The 1,392-nt window shown below is 37.6% G+C and overlaps 1 non-coding gene across 1 annotated transcript; it reads right to left on the reverse strand.

Moving 5' to 3' along the window:
* Window positions 1–403: 403 nt before the first annotated feature.
* On the reverse strand, window positions 404–511 carry LOC131508231 (U6 spliceosomal RNA). The gene has a single exon (XR_009259937.1). It is a non-coding gene; the product is annotated as a U6 spliceosomal RNA (small nuclear RNA).
* Between the last annotated feature and the right edge of the window lie 881 nt (window positions 512–1,392).

Raw genomic sequence — 1,392 nt, forward strand, 5'->3', positions numbered from 1 at the left:
TCTTATGTATTTATAACTAAACATCCACTTTAAGATACTTTTATACAATATCAAATCACATGATTTTAATTTTCTTATATTTTGGTTAAATTTCCACAATGAACATGAATTTGTTTTTTATAACTAGTAAAAGATACATAATATAAAAGACAAAAAAATAAAAAGGGTGACAATATTGAGGGTAAATTCCCTGGTGCTTTCTCTGGGCTACAAAACTAGACTAGATAATCATTTTGTAGGATCCAGGTGTTGAGGCAGATTAGAAGGGGAAAAAGGAAAAGCACTCTCTGCTTCTGAAAGTTATAAGAGCACAAAGCCGTGCACCTTAAGTGGCAAGTGGTACCACAATTCAGATCCCATGGAACATTTTTGCAATACGAAAGGAGAAATAATTTTTGGTCCCACACAGGGATGCCATGAGTTGTGTGTTGTGTGTTTTCCTTGTGCAGGTGCCATGCTAATCTTTTCTTTGTCATTCCAATTTTAATACTTGTGTTGCTGAAGCCAGCATGAATTGTGGTTTGATATTGCAGCTTGATTAGAGCGCCTCGGGTTTTGTTCCCAGGTTATGTTTTAAGGAACACTAGAATCTCTTTCTTGATACACAGAGGTGTTCTTTGCTCAGATGGACATGGGAAATGGAGCTCATTTTGCTAAAATCTCTAAAGAAGATGTGCATGTAGCTTTGTTTCACTCTATACGTCTTGACTTTAACTTCACATGGAATCATTTTTTCTGAGAATCTTTTTTCTGAGATACATCTTGAAACTTTAATGGAACCCACAGAAGATTCTTTGGAAGATATTGGTCCTGGAAGAGGTAGGGTGGGTATTGTCAGGTCAGATAAGCTCAGTAGGCAATGGATAAGGTAGAGGATGTCACTGATATCAAAATGTATTTATGGAAATTACTTATGGCTAAATTAGAAAAATATTTTAAGGGGCGCCTGGGTGGCGCAGTCGGTTAAGCGTCCGACTTCAGCCAGGTCACGATCTCGCGGTCCGTGAGTTCGAGCCCCGCGTCAGGCTCTGGGCTGACGGCTCGGAGCCTGGAGCCTGTTTCCGATTCTGTGCCTCCCTCTCTCTCTCTGCCCCTCCCCCATTCATGCTCTGTCTCTCTCTGTCCCAAAAATAAATAAAAAACGTTGAAAAAAAAAAATTTAAAAAAAAAAAAAAAAAAAAGAAAAATATTTTAAAATCTCAGAAACATAAAGTTGACCCGAATTCTTGCAAGATCCATCTTTGGCCATAGATTGTGCCTTGATTCTGGAAAGCAGAACAATTTATAAGTGGAATAGTTAAAATTCTCAGTGCCCTTTCTAATAATGCCATAATTAAGTCATCATTCATTTTTATTTCTGTCTTGCATATTATTTTCCTTTGAGGCTGACAG

The sequence above is a fragment of the Neofelis nebulosa genome, chromosome 3 (genome assembly GCF_028018385.1).
Source record: "Neofelis nebulosa isolate mNeoNeb1 chromosome 3, mNeoNeb1.pri, whole genome shotgun sequence".
Taxonomy (NCBI): Eukaryota; Metazoa; Chordata; class Mammalia; order Carnivora; family Felidae; genus Neofelis; species Neofelis nebulosa.